The sequence below is a fragment of the Anas acuta genome, chromosome 22 (assembly GCF_963932015.1).
Source record: "Anas acuta chromosome 22, bAnaAcu1.1, whole genome shotgun sequence".
In the NCBI taxonomy this organism is placed as follows: domain Eukaryota; kingdom Metazoa; phylum Chordata; class Aves; order Anseriformes; family Anatidae; genus Anas; species Anas acuta.
In genome coordinates this window covers 546,004-567,830 of record NC_089000.1, presented here as the reverse complement: position 1 = coordinate 567,830, position 21,827 = coordinate 546,004, and positions in this window count along the sequence as shown.

Here is a 21,827-nt window from a genome sequence, read left to right as displayed (position 1 = left end):
TAAATATTTCTCTGGGCACCATAGCATCCAAAATGTTTGCGCACCAAGAGCCTGGCTCCAGCGAAGACACCAAAATTTCGCCACTGGGATCTGCTCCCCGCAGCCAGTCCCAGGCCCCTGCAGCCCCCCCGGCCGCTGGCTCCCTCAGAAGGAGCTTGGGCCAGCCGGAAAGGAAAACAAGTGCGGGGAGATCGTTGTGGGTTATTTAACGTGGCAGCGGGCCAGGCTCGGCATCACCTGGGCTGGCAGGAGCGGATCCGGATTCAGCCTCTTATCTCCAATTACAGAAGGTAAACAGTGGATTTGGGACGTAAGCTGGGCTTAGGTCAGCCACGGCTGGTCGTTAACACCGGTATCAGCACAGCGAGGACATAATTAGCTGGAAATGCAGCTCTGCTCTGCCATATGTGTGCATTCGGGCTCCAGCACACTTTGGGAGATCAGGGTGGTGAGGGGGCGTCAGGCCTGTCCTTCCTCAAGTAACACTTCCAGCTGGGCAAAGCCCTGGGAAAAACAAAAAAGTGGCCACTTTGCTCAAATATTTGTCAACAGGTGAGGTGATAAAGCCAAGGTGGAAAAACTCACTTTGTTTCACTGAATGACTTGTGTCCTGGAACGGCTCTGACCTCTTCCTTTTCCACTGGGAGAAAACTATGCCATGGTGGTGGTTTTTTTTTTTTTTTTTTTTTTTTTTTGTTTTGTTTGTTTGTTTGTTTGTTTGTTTGTTTGTTTTGTTTGTTTGTTTGTTTTGTTTTTTGTTTTTTGCTTTCCCATTCCAGCACAGAAGAAATGGGTGAAAAAGTGTTGGGCAGTGTGAAAAAGTCCCCCTGTCTAAGCCCACTCCTCCTTTCCTGAGGAGAGGAAATAAGTCTACTTTATTTTCTCATTTTTAAAAATAATTTTAGAGTGTCTCCGTGCAGTTTGCATCCTTGCAGCAAGAGCTTGCAGGAGCAGGTTTTGCGTTTTCAGGGCATCCCATGCCTGCAAGCAGATGACCACATCCCACAGCTGTACACAGCTGGGTTTTCTGTTGTTTGGGAGGCATGTAATGCAATTTTAGGGCAAAACAACCAAGGTGTTCCACACGGCTGCTGCACCCCCCCGCTGCAGACACCTATATTCATCCGATCCCAAAGCAACGCAGCCAAAGGTGTGAGCCCTGCCCTACAAGGTACCAGCTTTCATGGTGCCCATGATGTTCCAATGTTCCCCTAATGTCCCCCAGCATGGGAGGGAGCGAGGACGTAGCTGGGGACACTGCAGACCCCAGCACAGGCTGTGCCGCCCCCTCCATCCCCAGCCGATGGCTTGGAGCCCTCCTGAGGTCCCTGCCACGCCGCTGCCCGTGTGCTCGTGCCCCCCTGGCTGTGGCTGTGTTATTACACCGGGGGGCCGTGGTATTTCCCTGGCAGCTCCCTGCCCATCTCTGCCATGGCCAACCTGCTGCCGTCCCCGGGGCTTAGCGCTGCCGTTCCATGGCATTAAGGGCAAGGCCCTAATCTGGTTACTGGAGCCCCCACCCTCTGCTTCCTCGCTTTGGTCAGTGCTGAGCCGTGTCCAGCTGTCTTTCTGCCCTGATTTTGATTTCCTGCTGATATTAAAATCACTTGGGTCAAAGGGCTCCGCGGTGCTGCCCGGCGCCTCCTGGATGCAGGACCCAGGGACATGCAAAGCTGTGGTGCTCCCAATGCAAAGCTCCCGCTGGCTTTGCATGCAGCTTGGCCCTCCCAAAACGACCGTGATGGCAAACACCAGCTCCTGCTTCCCAGGCTCTGATGTCCAGCACCAGGAGCTTTGGGAACGCGGTGGGTCAGGGGCACAGTCCCAGGCACGACTGGGCTGAGGAGAGCAGCCCCATTCCCACCACCACTTCCACAGGGCTCACATCCTCCCGCTTTGCTCTCCCTGATGGTGATTGTTTGTGCACCACTTGGTTTCTTCCTCTTCCTTCCCTTTGAAATGGCGATTTTGCTTCCTTTTGAAGCATCCTGGGGTTCCTGCACTCTCCCAGCACAAATGTAAATGCGGTGGGGCTGAGCAAGCCTCGCTGCTCCGGGGGCAAGGAGCAGGGGGCAAGGACCAGGGGGCAGGAGAGGCTGAAACTGCAGCCAGGCTCTGTGCTTCCTCCTCTGGCCATGGTGATGGCTCTCTCCTTAGGGAGCAAGATGGTATTTCCAATGCTGCTTGGTGTCAGGAGCAAAGCCAGTCAAGGGGAGGTGTTTGTTCCTTGGTGTGGTGCTACCAGAGCCTTTCCGTGTGGCCAGTTTGGGGTCCCCTGGTCCAGAGGAAGCAGAGAGGGACTGGTGCAGGGGCACCGAGGTGCTCAGACCCAAGCACGTGGGGCAGGCTGGCAGAGAGGAGACTGGGGTAAGCAGAGCCCAAGTGACACAGGGCTGTGCCAAAGATGGGGCCAAACCTGACTGAAAATCCAAATTTGCCCTAAATTCAGCTCATTTCCAACACGCTGCAGCACACAACCTAGGCTGCACAAGGCCACACCTCTATAACACAAGCCCTAGAGATATGAAAAGCCCAAATGCATCGTTTCGCCTCTGGTTTCAGCTCTCTTCGCCTTTCCTTTGCATTTTATATCTCAGTAGCAATAAGACCACAACAAACCGGGTAACTTCAGCCATCTGACAAAAGCCCTGCAAATTATTTCAGCTCAACAGGTCAGAAGGAGGCCAGGGCACAGGCTGCCGGGGTGCTCGGCCGGCGGAGCTGTCGCTTTGTATTTTCCAGCCCTTTGCACCAGCAGGAGAAATGTGCAGTCTCTAACATAAAAAAAAAAAATAAAAAAAAATCCACTACATCCATTCCAGCTGACCCTCGCTTGAACAGGCACAGATTCCATACGTTGAATTTGCAGTGTGGGAAAGAAGCGTAAAAATAGCAAAGCCCAGCCCCAAAACCCCCCAAAGGTGCCTAACACGTTGGGTACACCCCAAAACCCAAGTGAACTCTGAGGTGATTTAAGCTGTGTTTGTGATTTTTGCAGCCCGTGGTGAGGAGCAGGGGTTGGAAACAGAGCCCCAACAGGTAGGGAAGGATGGGAGTCAAATGGAGCAGACAGGGAAAAAATAGGGGATGATCCTTGCTTTGGGCAGAGCAAATGTATCAGGATGCCAGCAATGATAAACAGTGATCAATGTGGATAATTTTTGGCTAAATCCCTGAGTCAAAGACGAGCATCTGGCTGTGGACCCAGCAAAGTATAACTCCTCTGAGCAGTCTTGGAGCGAAGAAAATACTCAACGTTTTTGTCACCCACTCTGGGTTTTTCATCTCTTTTCAGCCACGCAGCTAGCTCAGAAATGGGAAAAAGTTCAAAGCATGTTTTTTTTTTCCCTGCTTGTAAGTCTCCCAGCCATCACGGTTGATTTTGGGGCATCAGCAGGTGCCCTGTACCACCAGAGATGTTGTCTTCGTATCCCCTGCCCTGTGGAGGGCCAGGCTTCGGCAGCGAGCGCTGAGCCTGGAGCTGAGCTGCCTCCAGCTTAATCCCTGCCAGCTCCCTGCAAAGAATAGGCTCCCTATTCATTAAAGGGGGAAATCAAACTACAGATGCTCTGAAATATTTCCTGCTGACACCCCCAGGCCGGCAGCGTGCCCAGCATGGGGGCACGTGCCCCTAAATCCCTGGCCTGGCTTTATCACAGTTGTGCTGTGCAAAGCTGCCCTCAAAGACCCTACTGCAGCTTTCAGGCTCTGTTTTGTGGGTTTTAAGGGTGAAACAAGATTTTCCCCTTCCTGGAAATGTCTGGAAAGTGTTCGTGCCCTCCAAACCACCCCTGGAAATACCAATGGATGGTGTGAAGCCAGAAAAGAGATTTGTATTTTTTAAGCTTGGCCACATACATCAAAGTGCATTTAGGGCTACGGGATTTTTTTGGGGTGCCAAAAGCCACTTAGGGCACCAGCCGTGAGGGTTCTGGGGGGTGAGGACACCTCTGAACCCCCTGTAGGCAACAACAAGTGCTGGGTTCCACTTGAAAACGGGGCCACAACCCCATTCTTTGCAGCCCAGGAGGGCAAGGGAGCTGCAGACATCCCTCTGGGGTTGGATGCAGCCCTCACACCGAATATATTTCATGCTAAAGCCGCTGAGACGTCCTGCTGAGTGCAGGACTTGCAGGCAGTAAACTTTGCAGCCCTCCTGCTTTTCACGGAGGAAGCAGGAGTGCTTTGCAAAGAGATTCCTGGCCAAAGGGGAAGAGCTGCCCAGCACTAACAGTGGCTCAAAGGGGCTCCCGAGAGCTGAAAGAAAAGCAGGAAACCTCTGCAAAGACTAAAATCCCCTGAGCTTTGCTCCCCAAATGCTGAGAGACTGTAAGATGGGCCTCAGCTTTGCAAAAAGGAACTTCGGGTGAGCTAAAAGGGGGTCTGGGTTTGTGCAAAGGAGCCCCGGGTTACCAAAATCCAGGGACAGGTTCACAAAAAGGAGTCTCAGGTATGCAGAATGGGGCTCCCAGGACTGCAAAAAGGGCCCCCAGCTTTAAGCAAAGGGACTCTGGGTTTAATAAAAGGAGCCCTGGTTTGCAAAAAGGGTCCCCAAGTTACCAAAAGCTGTTCCCAGGCTTGCAAAAAGGAGCCTCAGGTGTGCAGAATGGGGCCCCAGGTCTGCAATAAAGGACCCCAGCTGTCAGAAAAGGGGCCTTGGCTTAAGGAAAGGTTTGCAAAAAGGGTCTGAGATTTGCTAAAGCCTCATCTCTTGCAGTGCACACTGGATGTTGCGGGAGGGCTCCCATCCCACGGTGCTCCACGTGCTGTGATATGCCCCATAACGCCCACAGCAGCTCGGATCCCTCCCTAGTCCCTTCTTGGAGAGCAGGGAGATGGGGAGGCAACACCGTGTTGCTTGCCCGATGGTGTGGGGATGGGGGCTTGAGCCTGTCCTCTCGTCCTTGCCGCTATAACTCTGCCCCGGTGCGAAAACCAGCAAAATGGGCATTACCCATATTTTTTATCCCCGTGTGATTTCTTCTGAGCTAATCTGCTAAGAACTTGATCCCCAGGCTGGTATTTCAGAAAAAAAAAAAAAAAAAAAAAAAAGGAAGATTTCATGCTGGGGAGAGAGCTGAAAATCTCCCTCTGGTGCAGAAAATTGCCAGGGCCAGTGTCCCCCCCCGGCCCTCGCAGGGCTCCCCTATGCCCACCTCTGCCTTGCACAAGCAGCCGGGGTCTCACTGAAGACTTTTGCAGTGTGAAGTCCCCCAGCAGACGCATTTTTTGCAGTGGGGGCCCTCAGGGAGCTCAGGCAACTTTTTTTAGTGCTGAGCCCCTGGAGAGAGGGATGCTTTCGCAGCACGGGGCCCCCGGGGAGAGGCATTCTCATAGCGCCGGGTCCCTGGAGACGGGAATTTCTGCACTGCAGGGCCCCCGGCATGAGCGGGTTTTGCAGCATGGGGCCCCTGGAGAGGGTTATTTTTGCAGCACAGGGCTAGATAGCACCAGCTTAAAGATATTTGGCCTAAAGATAGCCCACGCTTGCAGCGCAGGAGCTCTTCATGTGCCACCGTGCCCCCCCTGTGCTCCAGCCCTAGTGTGGGCAGGATCAGGCCCTGGCTGCAGCATCCCCCCTGCCCCCTTGGCCCAGCACCCCCACCTGGGGCAGTGCAGGAGCTCGTGCCCCAGAGCTCTGCTTTTTGTGGCCATAATGAACTTTTGGACATGTTTTTGGATCCTGCTTCATAAATATTGTTTATTTCCCACGTGTTTCCTCCAGCGTTCCTCATGGGTTAGCTCAGAAAGCTGCTCAAGCTACGTCTGTCACCTTTGGTTTCCTTCTTCTACTGCTGAGGGATCCACACGCTCTTTGCAATAATAGTAATTACGCGTGAGGTTTTAAATACATGCCTTAATTAGGTTTGTCTAGCCTCCCTGGAGGAAAGCTGCTGCATCCAAATCTAAAGTTAAGACTTCGAAAGCGTTTTTCCCTATTTCTGAACCAATTTTGCCCCTCACACACATTTCCTCTGCCAGGAGTGAGGAGTGTCTCTGACAAACCCCACCTTGAGAAAGTGATGCCTTTAAATTAACATTTAAAGTTGTGCTTGGGTCAAATGTATTGCAAGGAGGCCAAAACTATTGCCGAGAGCCAAAAAGCGCCATGCTCTGCGCAGTGCTGGAGGACGAACAGCAGCCTGCTCTGACGTTCCCCGAGGGATCCAGGGAAATACCACGGCTTGGCACCCAGAAAATGCCCCGCTAAAGCTGTATTCCTGGCAAAACAGCTGAAGATGTGTAAAATGATCGTATTTTATTGTGAACCACACTGTTAGCTCCCATGGCTTCTGGGAAGGTTGGTGCAGGGAAATGACTGCACGCTGGAGCGGACAAAGAGCATCCCCACTGCCACCTCCTCCTCCTCGCGCCGCCGGGCTCCAGTTTGGCATTTTCCAGGCAGTTTAGCCGCTTGATGCCGATGTGGCCAAGCCGGAGCAGCCCGGTGGGGTGCACTGCCTGCTTTGTTCCCCCCCCCAGTGCCCTTAGCGGGGAACCGGAGCAGCGAACCAAATCGGCACAATGCACATCCCGGCTTCAATGGCACCGGTACTTTCTCGACCATCGTTTCCTGAGTTAAACAAACACGCGGTGGGCGGTGCGGCTCAGTGTTTCTCCCACCTTTCTGGAGACCTGGAATTTTCCTGACCCTGCGAATGCCCCTTTTGTGTGTTTTATTTTGTTATTGAGCCCTGTACTATTCCGGGAAGAGGAAAAAAAACATGCAGGCATCAAAAACGCCTTGGAACGTCTCCCTGAGTCAGGTGACGGTGGAGAATAATATCCGAAAAATGTTAATGCCTGCAGCGAGACGAAATCCTGCTCGGATTAAAGCTCGTTGGAAGAAGCCTTTCCCAATGAGCTCAGCCGTGCGAGCCCTCGGTGTTAGAAGCAGGAGGATGCTGCCCCTCCTGCATGGGGCAGCGAGGACGATGCTGATTTATTGCTTCCTCCTTTGGGCCCCACTCGCAGGCAAGAGGTGAAGGGGGGGGCTCCCCAAAATGCCCAAACCCACAGCTGGGCCCGTCCCTGCTTTCTGGCTTAACCTCAGCACGCCCTCTGAAACCACCCAGTGAGCTGCAGATGATGCTCTGAGGGCCCATGGTTGGTGCCACAAGGGCTCTGCAGACGGATGGGCTCTGCTGTGACACTCCCTGTGAGGGGACACTCTGCAGAGTGAGGATGTGGCACTTTCCCCTTCTCATTTGGATCCCATGGCTTTTTTTTTTTTTTTTTTTCCCCTTCCCTTCAGATTTTCCCGTTCAGAGCCGTTGGGAGCCATGACCAAGATCGTGAGTGGTGTCGATGGCCCCTGGAGGATCTCCTCTGCCGTGGCACCCACACCTGCGCCCAGCAGCCCAACCCTTGCTAAGCAAACACAGCTGGCTGCCAGGCACAGCGGCCAAATATTTTCTCCCTGACGTGGGTCTGGCTCCTGGAAAAAAAAAAAAAAGAAAAAAAAAAAAAAAAAGGAAGAAGAAGAAGAAGAAACTGAACCCAACAGAAGAAGCAGTAAACGGCGCTGCTGCCTCATCCGAGGCACTGGGATGGGTAACGCGGTGCTGGTTATACTGGTGCCAGCTTCTGCTGAACCACGCCATGGTGACTTAATGCAACCTTTGAGTTGAGTGGAAGGAAGTTCCTGCCCGAATCACCCTGTTCACCTCGTCCCCACAGTACAAAGCAATGACTGGTGCAGGAAGAACCTCTTACCCCAATTTTACACCCTATTTCCTCCCTGGTGCCCACCCAACTTCACCCATGGATTTTCCTGGCTGCTGCCCGGGATCTGGAGGGGCAGGCAGGTGTCCTGTGGCCAGATCTCAATTATTCATCCATCCCTGGCAGCCACAGGCCTTAGTCCCCAGATTTCCAGAGGGTTTGGGGTTGTTTCGTCCTGGCCATAGCACTGCTGGTAAGCTCCCATGCATGGGGCTTTGAGAAGCTGATGGACAGGTGAAGCAAGGGGAGGAGGTTTTCCCTCTCTCCAGCCACCCTCCCTTTTCACCGGGACTTTTAGCTCTGTGTCCCCTTAGTAAAAAGGCTAAAAAGTGCTTTGCCATGGGAAGGGTTTTAAATATTAAGCTGGAGCTGTGCTGGTCTCTTGGGAGAATATAGGATATTTTGCCAGATGTGTGTGCTTGGGTTCCTTGAGTATTTGCATGCTTTCTTCAGATCCACCACACCTGCCTCTATACATTTTTGTACCTTTCTCGTGTAAAAAGAGGCCCTTAAAACCCCATCCAGACACTTTCAGCAGAAGGCATCTTCCAAACACGGCCACCTCCCTGTGTGCCCACTGTGCCTCTCACAGTCACCATAAATCTCTGCTGGAAGCCTCTCCCTGCTGGCTGAACAGCAAGTCAGAGCAGCTCCCGCTGGCACGGCCTGGCCTGGAGCAGCTTCCTCGGGGTTTTCCTCTGGGAACTGCTCTGTGACAGCGGCCACCAGGGCTGACCGGGCTCTGCTGAACTCTCCCCATCGGTGTGGCGGAGCCCCAGGCTGATTTTTATGACCGATTTTTGCAGCCAGATCCACTCTGTGGACTCGCTCAGGATGCAATGGGCACAAAACGCCGCCAGGAGAACAAAGGCTGGAAAACAAATTCCGGTAGCCGAGCCCCAAATCTGCTCGGCAGCAGCTGCGGCAGCACCATGCCAGGGGAAATACCACCCAAGCACCAGTACCTGTGGCCTGGCCACAGATGAAACCCTTGCAGATGTTCCCCAGCACATCAGACCCAGAATGAATTCATTCCTGGTGGATGCAGAACTACAGGTTTTCGAAATGTGCAGAAAACTTATTTCAGGCAGATCCTTTGAACTGGGTCCTGGGCAGAGGTGCTCTGTTTTCCACCCCAGCAGGTTTTGCCCAGTTCCTGGTGGATTTGAAGCCTGTCCTTAGAAAGTCAAGGCTGTTTCAGGGAGAAAAAAAAGGAAAATTTTTCATTTAGAAAAGCCCTGGATTCCTGTAGAAGTTGCTCCTTGCTTTCACCTGATCTATGGAATGACAGCAAAACTCCAGTGCCACTGTGGTTTCCAGTACAAACTTCCCCCAGCTCTTCTCTGGCTCAAGTCTGGTCCTTTTGGGGCAGACAATGCAAAACACGAGACAGTGCAAAAAACAGAGTGCAAAAGCCCAGCCGTGCCAGCAGAGCCAAAACCCTGCTGAAATGGGGCATGGAAGTGCCATCACCCTTTGTGTAAAACCAATTTTATAAACCCCTGGGACTTGTCCTCCCAGATTCACTTTCCCGTGCAACGAGGACGAAGCACCCATTGGCAGCCCGAGGCTGGATGCTCTTTGAAAACCAGTTCAGGCTGGAAAAAGATGGAAAAAGGAGCAACCATTGGGTAATACTTGTGAACTCGATTATTTCAGCGGGGAAGTGTGGGATACCACCTCTACAATGCGGCTGCCTCGGGGCTGAGGCTGCATCGGGGCCACGGTGCTGCACCACGCTGGGGGAGCTGGACACAGCGGCGGTGGAAAATTACCACGGGCCGAACAAAGAAATCCGGGGTTTGGGAGCGGGAAGCGAATAAACAGGCGGGCCAGGAAGCTGGGGCAAGGCGGAGGAAGTCTTGGGCAGGGGAAGGGAAGAGAGAGAAAAGCTTTCGCTGCGGGGGGCTGTGAAAATAGGCGCCCCTGGAGGGGCCGGAGCCGGGATGGGGAGCGCAGCCGTGGGAAGCGGCACAGCCAGCATGGGCAACCCGTGCAGACCTGTTGGGAGGAGGCTTCCACGCCTTGCTGCTTCTCCCCCAAATTCCCCCATTTTCAAGCTGTCAGCACAGGTACCAAGCCCCACCTGCAGCCCTCCAGCCCTGTTATCTGCCCGCTTCTGGGGTGGTTTGGGACCAACCAGGAGCCCCTAGTGAACAATCACATCAAGCCAGAGCTGCTCGCTTCATTTTTGCTCTTAGATGGAATTGCCAGCAGCTAGGAATGAATGGCTCTGGCCTAATGGGGCCATGCCAAAGCAACTCCATGCTGCTGCGTCACCCCACGGCCCGATGCCCACGCTCGAGGCCGGCAGGACGAGCGATTTCCATCTCAGGGGCTTCACGCACAGTGGCTGGGGCTTATTTCCAGCTGCTGGGATTTTAAACTTCTACAGCCCCAGCACCTGTTTCGGGGGTTTTGGTCCCCCCAGCATTGTAGGAGCCGGTGTTTGAGGGTGGTGATTCCTCCTTTGTACTGCTTCGCTCACCCTCATGCCGCTCAGCAAGCAGCACGCCGGCGCGGGGAGCGAGCCCGTAACCGCGCTCCCCAAGCTGGCGGCGCAGCCGAGCGAGGCAGCGCCGGGCGGGCACGTAGGCAGGAGCTCAGCCTCGCAAAGCAAACACAGACGTATAGCCCAGCCCGGACACCCTGACGCTGCAAATACAACACAAACACTGCAAGTGCCGGCCTGCAGGTCCCACGGGCTTTTGCCCCTGAAGGCAAAATATAGACGGGCTTTTTTTTTTTTTTTTTTTTCTTTTCTTTTCTTTTGGAAAAGAAATAGAGAGATTAAAAAAATGCTGCTTTGAAGTCGGGCAGGCACCCAGCGCTAGCACCCACAGCCAGGGATATAAATAGGCCGTGTGGCTCATTTTGGGGCCCCTTCAGGTGCAAATCTCGTAAAGTCAGGTGCCAAGAGCTGGGGACAGCGGGTGGCCCTGCTGGGGGGACGAGCCCCAGCCCCACACTGGCTCCCACTGGGCATTTTCAGCTGCAGGAGGTGGCACTGGGTTGTAGCCGAGGCCTGGAAAAGGTGGGAAAGGTCCACAGGGGACCCCCCAGGGAATTTCCCCTACTGAAAATAGGCCGGGGGTCCGGCCAGGGGGGTCTGGGCTCTGAGCAAACACAAATTGGCGATGACGGCATCGATGGGGACATTGTGGCTCTCTTCTCCTGGCTCATATTTGCCTGGTTATTGAACACTGCAGTGCTTGGGTGCAGTGCCAGGGACAGGTCCTCTGGAGTGGGGAAACTGAGGCACAGGGGGTGCATGGACAGAGTGCATGGATAGCATCCAGCATTCCCCGTGCTTGGCTCTGCAGTGTGAGAAAAGAAAACATAAAATTTCTCATTTTCTTCATTTTCCATCAGTTCTCAGAGTGGAACAGATCAATTGTTTGAGCTGTAAGTATCACCCAGGGTCTGTTGCCTCCATTTCCTGCAGCCTCCGGCCACAGTCAACCCAAACGAAGAAGCCAGGAGGGTAACCCCTGCTCGGGAGTGTCCCTTGAGGTGGAAAACGGAGGACGGGGAGCCACAGGGGGGAGGCAGCTGCCTCATCCCGAGCGTGTGCCAGGCAAGACGGTGCCAATCAGCCCAGCGTCAGGCTGCTGCATGCACGGCCCCGCTGCCCTCCACTGTTGTGAAACTCCTGGTATGAGGAAGAAACTCATGCCCCCAATCCCCGCGCCAAGTCCCAGTGGCGCATCACCCTCGAATCCCCCCCCCCCGTGCCAAGTGGCCCCCACCGAGGCATCGCCCCTGCTCCTGCCCCAGTGGCACAGGGGAGTCCATGCCACAGCCATGCTGGCAGAAGAGCATTTTGCTGATGCTGAGAAAGGTGCAGCAGATATTGGCTGTTGGCATAGTAAGGGGGTTTTACTCTCCCCAAAAAACCCTGCAGAAGTCCATCCCAAATGGGATAGAAGGCACTGTGGCTCTGGTAGAAGCCTGGCACGTCGGCAGTTTGCATTGTGGCTGGGGTGGCCACCCCATGCTGCGCAGCCCAGGAGGTTTGAGGGGGATTTGGGATTCACTCAGGGATGTGCCTGGCTTCAGGGAATCAGGCACCAAACACCGCAGGTGCTGCCAGCACCAGGCAGCTTGCAGCGATGCTGTGACACCTCCAGGGAGGTGCAGGGGTGGCTGGGGACCGTGTGCCATGGGATGGGATGGCCTGGGCACACACTTTGCCTCCCTGGCATGACGGGAGAGGTGCTGATGGTGCCACGAGCTTCCCTGGGCTCAGTGGGTGTGTGGCCGGCCAGATCCTGCCTGCCAGAGCAGAGCAGGGCAGGAGCCAGCCCAGCCGGGAGACGGCAATCAGCCCGCGTTATTGCAACAGGAGGCGACAAGCCCTGGCCTGAGCCAGCAGTCTCGGGGTGATTTGACGCCCAGCACTGGGCACGGGACTGCCGACGTGTTTCGTGGGAGCCCGGTGGACTGGAGCCTGCGGGGAGCAAGGGCAGGTCCCTGCAGCGCAGCGCGGGCAAAGCTGCGCTGTGTTCGCTCCCCTGGGGCGGGCAGTGCCGGGGTTTGACCTTGCTGCGTGATGCAGGAAAGCATCTGCCTTCCCCACGCCGCGAGGGACTGGCTTGCTTCTTTGGCACCCCCTCCAAACGCCGACCGTCGTTTTGGAGGCCCCCAGGCAATGCGGGGGGTTGGCAGCTGCCCGTGGGTGTGGGCGGTGGGCACGACGGCGCTTTCCCCAAAATATCAGGGCTGCCAACCTCAAAGGAGCTGAGGAATTCAGAGAGCAGGCCACAGGCAGCTTGGGCAAGCGGGTGAAAAAGCAAGAAAAAAGGCAGGGAACGGTAGGCTCAGGGTATAATTCAAAAGCCACAGGTATTTTGGAGGCTAAAAATTCAGTGAGGGATCAAAGCGTCTGCGTGGGAACGCCGCAAGCCCCAGCATCGCCTCCTGCCCAGCTCCCGCTCTGAAGATGACCTTGCTTCGACTTCCAAAATCTCTGGGAGGCAGCATCCCTGCCCGTCCTGGTGGCACAGGTCACCCCAAGGTGCTGCAGGGCACCCAGCCCACAAAGCAGGGCCCCCTCCCACCTTGCTGCTGCTCATGGGGGTCCCTGCTCGGGGGTGCTGTCCCACTGCACCCAACTGTCTCCCCCGGCACCGGGGCAGGTGCAAAGCCAAAATCCCTCTTGCAGAGCTGGAGCCGACGCGGCCCCTCCGTGCTCTATCATGCTGGTTAATTACACTGCGGCTCGCCACCCCGGGCTGCCTCGTTGGGCCGTGGGGAAGGCGAGCCGGGGCCACATCCTGCCTCCCTACCCTGCCTGCGCCGGGGCGTGCGTTGGCCCAGGAGAGGTTTGCGCCGTGGGGTTTTTTGGCTGCTCCTCCCCAGCCCAGGCGCTGGGTGAGCTCCAGTCCTTCTGCTGCCTGAGCGAGATTTAACCTGAAAAGAATATGAAAAAGCATAAAATTGCCTCCGAGTCACTCAGGTGACTCCCCAGCCCCAAAACCAGAGGTCTGAAGAGCTGACAGGCGCCCAACAAGGTGCTGTTTTTGGAGCTGGCAACAGCGCTGACAACACGTGGCTGAGATTCCGTAATGATCCCAGGTGGTCTGAGCATCCCCCAGGGCTCAGCACCCCCTCTCGTCCCCGGGAAGCCCCCAGCCACACCACCATGGTTGTCCCCAGAGCACAGCCCCGGGTGGGTTTTCTGGCATGCTGGGACACGCTGGGAAGCGCTGGCTTTTCCAACATTTTCCTATTTCTCTCCACTCCCATGCAAAGCATTTGCTGCTAAAACCTGCCCTGAAGCACGGGGAGCATGGGCTTCGCTCTGCTCAACCCCACCTTCCCCTCATGTCCTGCTCCCGTGGGGTCTGGCTTTGGGGAAAAAAAAGGAAAAATTGCATGGGACTGCATGGGAAGCAATGCCTGAAAATGGGGAAAGAGCCAGTTCCGCATGCACAGGGAGTGCTTGGGGGATGTGGGATTAAGAGTAAGGGGAATATTTTGCATCCGTGCAGTTTGGGGCGGACTTGGCCGCCCTATTTGCAGCAGCCCTTCAGTGAAATTCAGGTATCTGAAAAGGTCCTGCTGCATTTACAGCCCCTGGGAGTGAGAAACGAAATGAAAATCCAACCTCGATCACTGGAAAGATACCAGAGCCGGTTTGGCCAGGGGGGACTTTCAGGCTCCACTGGAGCCTTTACAATTGGCTTACAAGTGTTAAACCCTGAAAAGTGCCCCGATAAGGCAGTTTAAGCCTGAAAACTGCCCGATAAGGAGAAGCTCCGGGGGTGATGGATGCCCTGAGCAGCTGCCTCCCAGCATCCTCTGCATTCTGGCCAAATCCTACAGGAGCAACCCCCAAATCTGGGGATTTATATCAAATGGCATGGCTATCCCACACCATCCCCACTTTTTTGGGGCCATGGGGAGTGGCAGCCGAACCCGCCAGCATGCTGTCCTCAAGCCCCAGTCCTGCACCACTGCTTTCTTCATCTAATGAGCGGAGAATTTCCCTCCGCCTTTGTGTTTAATCAGCTGCTCATTAAAACTTTTGCTTTAATTGCTCCAGACGAGGTGCAGCGGGGCCCGACATATTTCCAATTTCCTTTCTTTAATTCTTTTAATTGGGAGAAGCAGTGGGACGGTGACCCAGCTAGCTCCTGGCTGCTCAGCAGGGGTAACCGGGGGCTCTTCCGGGCCATTTTCCACCCATTTTATAGGGCTGTTTCCCACTGCCCCAAAAAATGGGCGGCTCCTCTGACAGTGTCCCCAAACCCCTGTAGGGTTTGCAAGACAGCAGGGGGGGCCCTGAAACAAGCCGAGGGGAAGCGTCACCTCCTGGCAGCAAGGGTGGCTTTCCCCTTGGCTTCCCCTTAAGCACTGCTGGCGGTGAGCCCAGGCTTGATCCTGGTGGCATTTTCAGGTGCCCTCCCAGTGCCACTGGACGCTTTTCCCCCCACGGGAGAGGCCCCGAGGCTGTAAAAGCTCCGGCTGTTATCTCATCCATCAGAAACCACCGCATCTGCGCTCAGGGCACGGATTTGCTGACTGCTCGCCTCTCCCTGCCTGGCATGGCCAGTAATGCTATGAACGGGTTCTGCAGAGCCTTTCCCCCAGGTTTATTTAAGGTTTTTATAAACTGTAAATAAAGGTTTCTATAAATCCCCAGGCTGGTGGGCAGGGCTCGTGGGGATGGTCCTGAGCGCCTTGAGCTGTGCCACTGCCCGGTGGCTCCCTGCGCTGCTCCTGGGGCTGCGGCGCGGCGCGGAGCCGTGTTCAGAGCTGTAACCTCTCCCGCTCCCCAGACTCGTCCTGGATAGGAACAGGTCAAGTCTTGAGCTTCGAAACCCAGCTCCCAGATTCAGGGACTCGCTGAGTAAAGAGTTCTGAGCGCAGGGCTGTAGGTGCTGCGTGGAAGAGCCAAGCCTCTGGCTGGGTGGAACAAGATGAGTGTGGCAGAGTCGGAGGGGCGGGGGGAGCACCCATGGGTGCTGCTGTCACTAGTATCATGTCACCATGTCATCCATGGGGGACATCCTTCAGCCCTGTCCTGGAAACACTTCCCAGCCATGTGGCGAGGGCTCAGCCAGGCGGCAAAGGACCACGCCACGCAGCAGGATGAACTCCCCGTGGTGCCACGCCACAGAGCACGTTGTTGGGTCCCTCTGCTCCTGCTGCCTTGCCCTGGTGGGAAGGATGGGGCCCCTGTTTGCAAAGCACCCCTGAACCCCCCCAAACAGCCCTTTTGCATATTCCTGGGAGACTCCAGGGCCCTAAAACTGAAATGCAAAGCCCAACACCACTGCTTTTCCCCTGCAAGTCCGGTGCTGCCAGCTGCCATGCCGGGACGGGGCAGTGCTGACTCTCACCGCCCGGGGCCAGGGGATGCTTTTTCCTTCTTCTGAGTTAGCAGAATCTCGAGTCGGTACGTTTGATGTACGGGGCCGCATTTAAAACATGCCTCTACAAAAGAGCTTTTCATGACTGAAGACTAAGAATACCTGACTAATTATTATTCAGGGAGTTATTTAGGTAATGGGTATTAATTCGTCTTCCTGTGCAGCAGTAATTGCTGCAGCGAGCCTGCTCCAACGTATTCCCAGTGCAGGGAACCAGGCACTTCCCGGTGGGGCCCAGTCCAGCAGGGAGATGTGGGGCAAAGCCCATCGTGCCCGTAGCTGGAGGGGTTTTCATGAAAGATTTGAAGCTCTGCGAGCCCCAGGAGGGGCTTCTTTCCTCTCTGGTGCTTTGCAGCTTGCAGAGTGCATGGGGGTGCCCACGCTGCAGCTCCCCACGTGCTCCCCAAAGTACCTGGGACATGTTCACCTGGCTCCAGCTTTGCACGGGCACATGGTGGAAGGGAAAAACGGGGTAAAGGTTGGGGGGCATCACAGGGAGCACCCCAAATGCTCTTTTTCTTCTCCTTTCTCTGTCTGAGGCAGGAGCAGCTCTCCCTGCATCATCAGAGAGAAGCTAAGCAGGGTTGTGCCTGCCCTTGCATTTAATACAGCAACAGTGCCAATGTTCCCAGCCTCCCATGAGAGGGGGGACCATGTTCATTCAGCCCCCCCCATCCCCAAATTCTTCCCCACTTCTAACCCAGGAGCTCACCCATGCTGGTGAGCTGGCCCCAAAATCCTCCTCCGGCCCCTTTTCTGCCCCCCTCCCCCTGACTACTTGCAGTCCTGGTGCTGCCATGGAAAGCCCATCCTGGGGATGTGGGTGGGCAAAGGATGCTCCCCCTATAACGGTGGTGACACCCATCCACCCCCGCCATAGCTAGCAGGCTGCCAGCATGCCTTAAAATTAGCACGATTTGGGTTGGAAAATCAGCATATCTGGCTCTGCCATGCCCAAAATCTCTCACCACTGGCTGCAGGGATGATGGGCACCCTAAAACCTACCTGAAATGTGAGGCATCCTTAGGGATGGCTCCATGGAGCAGGCTTCCTCTCCAACAGGGTCTCCTTGCAGCACTTGTGGGGCTGCCGCAGCTGCCGCTGGCACGGCCCCTATCAGGGTGGCCTCGGGCCGAGGTCAGGTTCTTCGGGACGCAGCCTCGAGGCAGCGAGCGGGAGAAACCCCGCTGGGATGTCCTTCCTCTGCGCCCCATGGAGGGGGAACCACAGTGCTCAAACCCAGAACCCTGCCAGACCCCAGGCTGCCCGATAGCACTGCCCACACTGCGGGGGACAGGGTGAAAAAATAACTGAATTCATGGGAAATCAAAGAAAAAGGAGCCTCCCTGCAAATTAAGACACAGGAGTCACTCGATGACCTTTTCAGTGCTTCCCTTGGTTGTTATCACTAATGATTAATTATTATCATTAACAGCAGCTCTCCTTTCCCTCCAGAAATACCTCCCAAAGAAGAAGGGAGCTCCAGCAAATGGGAGTTGTTTCATCGCAGTGTTAGGGAAAAAAATCACCTTTTTTTCTGCCAGCCTGGGTGCACGGGGGGTACACTCAGGAATGGTTTGTAACGTCTGAGCCATCGGGGTGAGGGAAAGCAGTGCGTTTTACCTCGGTATTGATATCGATGTACGTGCGGATCTGTGTTTTCAGGAAGAGGAGCAGGGAGGAAGCGCCCAGCACCGTGACCCAGGCTCACGAACCGAACGTGCGAGGCTGAAGGGCGGGCGGCTGCCTCCTGCCACGGCTGTTGTCTCCTGGTGCTGTGGTGAGTCACCGCCGTCAGCACAGCACGGTTATTTTTAGGTGCAGCCTTTTTTCTCAGCTGTTGACTGGCAGAAAAGTTGCCCTAAAAATGCAAATGTGAGAAGAAAAAAGGCTGAGGTGCAACACCAGTGTTTGGAAGACCTGGTCCTTGAGCAGACCAGGGACGGGCTCTCCCCCCTAGATGCAGCGGGGAAGCAGCACAGCGCTGGCTGTTGGCTTGGCAATTCCCATCTCCTCCCCACGCCCAGCTTTTAAAAATCTAGCTTGAATTCCTTTGTACACAACAAAAATTTCCTCTTCTGTTCAGCCCTTTCCGTCTTCTCGAGCGGGCGAAGAGGCACAGGCATTAGCACTGGAAGTGGTGCTTGTATCGCTTGGAGAGCTTTCTTCCCCGCACAGAAAGTGGCTGGAAAGCCGAAAAACATTAGGCTGGAGCCTTGCTGCTCATTAATTGGGATAAATTATATGACACATATGGCTGTAGTGGCTCTTACTTAGCGTGTTAATCATTATTGCTTTTTTACAGTCCGCGAGGTAATCTGTCTGTCTCGCAGCACTCTGGTTTTCCTGTGCCGTGACCAGCCCGAGCAGGATGAGGCCGCTGCCAGCCAAGGACAAGGAGCACGCTGCAAGGCTCGGGCTGTTCAACCCCGACCCTGAGGACATCAAGGTGCTGCCAGCATCTCCAGAAATGGGGCTGCAGGGCTCAGGTGTCACAGTTCGCCTCCTGCGCCTGACCCTATGGGACTGGGGTGCTGCATCGGGACGGGGAACGGGCAGGAAGCTGAAAACCTCTCCGGGGGCAAAGCACAGCCCCGAGGGCATGGGCAAGCCGTGGCGGATGGGATGACAAACCGTACCGCGCCCTCCTGCTGCTGTGGGGTGATGAGGACGGTTCCAGGGAAGGCTGCGCTGGCAGTGCCCAACCCTTCCCATCGCCCAGCCCTGCTGCCCCGTGGACTTTGCCTGTGTTTTGCCGCTTTGAGCTGATGCTTTTCACACCGGGCACCTGCCTCAGCTCCTGCCGCTTCTGGGTTTGACACGGTCTCACCACACGGCTTTGAGGGCAGCCAACCCACCCAGCCCGGGAGGTTTGACCCAGTTTGCCTTGGATTGCAGAACGTGGCCTCTGCAATGGGGTGACCGGGGTGCGGAGCGACCGGCAGGCAGGGCCACGGCCTGCCAGATGTTGACGGCTGTTCCCAGATGTTGTGCAAGCTGTAATAGGAAATGCAAGCGCGTTTAATGCTAGCTTTGAAGAGCTAAACCAAAACACCTAAACAAGCACAGGCAGCCGGGGTGACCCAGCCACCAGTCCCAGGGCTGCAACGCATGCCTCAAGTGCCATGCGGCATGGGTTGGGCTCTTTGGGATTTTTCGGAAATGGGGGCAAATTGGGATGATGGCCTTGGCCGTGCTTCAAAAGCCCTGACATTGCATGCTGCAAGGACAAGTGTCTTTGTGCTGCTTTTTGGGCTTCTCTTTGGACAGCAAGCAGGAAAAGTGACTGGAAAACTAACCAAAAATGTGAATTAGACCCAAGCAAATTAAAGCCATTTAACTCATGAACAAGCACGTCCACACCGGCATGGAGCACAGCTCAGACCCTAAATCTGTGTCTGTTCTGATGGCTTTACCCAGCACCCTGCATGAGGAACCCGCTCCCGGTGAGGTGGCGGAGCCGGCGTGCAGGTGCAAACAGCTCTGGGGACAGTTCTGTGCCCTGATCCGGGAGCAAAAAAAAAACACCCCAAAGCCCTTTTAGCTCAGTGACTGCTTCTTTTAAAGCTCCTTGGGGCTTAAACACATTGGAGGCCTAGGGAAACATTCGATCAAATTTGCCCTGAAGTGGATTAGCTCTGTCCCGCAGCGCGGCGGGAATGCTCTGATTCAGAGTTCAAGTGCCCTCGGCTTAATTCCTCTTCACTCGCTCCAGAAGCAAATTCGCTTTGGGGCTGCTGAAAGGTGGCTCCGAGCAGCTGGGCACTGATTCCAGCCCCAGCTGCAGGAACGAAGCTCCCAGAGACATTTCCGCAGCCAGCTCCTCTCCCCCTCGCCCCTCCCGCAACCTTGGCCCCTCAGCCCCTCACTGGGAGCAGGGGGTGTCAGAAGCTTTCTCCTTCAGCTCCCGGGGGAATGGCTGCTCCCGGTGCTTTACCTCCCCGCAGTGGAAAGAGCTCTGCCTCCTGCTTCAGCTCCCTGCTTCGCCCTGCTCCTCCAGCCCCCCCCAGCCTTGGGCCCCCCTCCAGCCACCCGATGCTGGCTGTAGCCCTGCCACTGCTTCAGCCAAAATAAGATATATAAAAGAAATAAAAAGCAAACCCAAGCCAGGTGAGCTGAAGCCTCCCAGCTGGGAGGGCACAGCTGGAGCAGCGGGATTTGTCTCCCCAGGGCGCTTGGGTTTTGGCTCGGGCGGGTGAGGGAGTGTTTTTTTAGGGAGCTAGGTGGGCGGCAATGCACAGGGTCCATGCTGCACCCAGCTCCATGGATTTTAAGGACGAGGGCGAGGAGCATTTCCATCCCTTCCCCTGCCTGCAGGACCAGTGCTTCTGGCTCCTCACTCCGCAGTCACTCCACGTCAACGCCAACATCAATATCCCTTCAAAGCTGCCTCCCCCCCAGATTTCCCTTTGGAAATACTGATTTTACTGCCTAGACCCAAAAAACAGCCCCAGAAAGAGGTGGTGCCCACGTTGCATCCTGGCACTGCAGGGGGGTTTAACACTGCTCTGGGCCATTTGTCTCTTATTTTTGCTCAAGCAAACAGGGCAAGCCAAGACCGGGAGGGCTGGGACTGTGCAGAGGGAAAGGGGAAAGCACTTCAGTTTTTGGGCATCTGGGTGCTGGGACAGCTGTGTGTCCGGCAGCCCTGGGCACCATCACATCGGTGCCAGCCATGGGCACCCTGGGGATGGGAGAGGTGGCAAGCGTGGGGGTGGTAGCACTGACGTGACACAGGGGAAAATAAAGACAGCAGACTTCCTCGTACGCCCGGAAATCAGATTTTTCCAGAGAATTCATGCCAGCTGTGCACGGAGTGGCAGTTTAGGGGCAGGAGGCACACAGGGAGACGCATGAGACCCAAAGCTCCAGCTTCGCCCCGTCGGTGTGATTGCTGTGCCGGCGGCGCTGGCCAGGCTGGGACAAGCCAGCGAGAGGCAGAGGTTGCTCGAGCTGGCAGGGAAGGAGCCCGCTCGCCCGCGGCCCCGTGAGTCAGCGGTGGCCCAGCTTTGCACTTGGGCTCTGGAGCACTCGCAGCCGCCTGCCCGCTCGCCCAGCCCCAGCAAGGGTGCGATCCCCAGCGGCGCCGTGGCCGGCTGGCTGAGCGGGCACGTGCTCGCACGCTTTGCTGAATCAACCCTCGCCGAAACAGCCCCAACCCACTGGGTTTCTCCGGCCCAGCCAAGCAGCGAGGGCTCGGCTCCCTCCATGTGGGGGCACGGCAAGGCAGAGCCCCTCACCGCAGCCTCTGTCCCCAGCGCCGGCTGAAGCCCCCTGCTCAGAAGCTCCCCATTTGCCCTCTGATGAGCGATGGGACCCCCGCTCCCTGCACACACTGTAGTCCCCCAGCAAACCCAGCACCCTAGCACCTGCCAGAGCCGGGAGAACTCCCCCTGGCCGTGGGGATTTTATTTTTACCCTTTCTGCCCACCCACTCAAAGGAAAGGGACGGGGAAAATATCCCCTAAATCCCCCTGCAAGCCCTCGGGGAGCAGCTTATCAGCGCAGACGGAGATTATCGCCTCTGTGTTTCCAAGCCACCCTTTTCCCTTCCATCAGCACTCGCCCATTGTAGCGAATCCATCCTGGCTCCCAGCAGTACTTTCTTTTATTTTCTTTCTTTCTTTTTAGTTTTATTTATTTATTTATTTAACAAAATGCCAGTTCATCAAAAGCCCTTCCTCATGCACGGGAATTTTACGTTTCCCATTTGCAATGAGCAAAAAGGGGAAGGAGGGAAAAAAAAAAAAAGAAAAAGAAAAAAAAAAGAAAAAGAAAAGAAAAGGTGAGTGGGGGAAGTCGTGGAGCCGCCAGAATTCGGATTTGCTGCTTTCCCTGCGTTGCTCAGCCTGAGTCGAGGACTCGCCCGAATGCCCAAATTCGGAACAAACCAGGAGGCTTTAAGAAAACAAAACTTGACTTTTTTCCGCACATCCCCCTCCCCCCCCCCCCCCCTCCCGCCCCGGCACGACTTTTTGCACAATTCACGCTTCCTCGCTCCTTTACAAGGCAAAAAGAAACCGTCCGGAGGCTTTAGAGCGAGCCCCCCTCCCGACCCGGCGCTCACACCGCCGTGCCGGGCTGAGTCTAAGGGCTGGGAAGCAGCGACTTTCTGCTTTTATTTTACGAGCACAGCGCCGGCGGGAGGCTTCGGGGGCCGGGGCAGACAAAGCCCCCCCGCGGGACTCCCGCCGCCGCCGTGCGCGGCCCCGCGCGGAGCCGGGC